This window comes from Rhagoletis zephyria, unplaced genomic scaffold (genome assembly GCF_001687245.7).
Source record: "Rhagoletis zephyria isolate East Lansing unplaced genomic scaffold, Rhagoletis_zephyria_1.1 Rzeph_scaffold_02309, whole genome shotgun sequence".
Taxonomy (NCBI): Eukaryota; Metazoa; Arthropoda; class Insecta; order Diptera; family Tephritidae; genus Rhagoletis; species Rhagoletis zephyria.
This window is the reverse complement of record NW_016159393.1, coordinates 7,038-7,280: the sequence shown is the minus strand read 5'-3', so window position 1 is coordinate 7,280 and position 243 is coordinate 7,038.

The following is a 243-nucleotide window of genomic DNA, read 5'->3' as shown; positions in this document are numbered from 1 at the left end:
CATTTCGCACAGAGATAGCTTATGACCTATGTTGGAAAATAGGCTACTATTTTAAGAGTTATCACGTATTAGGAAAGTTTAATTAAATTAATACGAGTAAATGACTGAACAAATTTGCATGAAACTTTGCACACAGATAGTTTATGACATAGACTGGAAAATAGGCTACTTTTTAAAGAATTGCCACCTGTTTGAAAATGAAATTTTGCTCAAAGATGGTTTATGACCTGGACTGAAAAATAG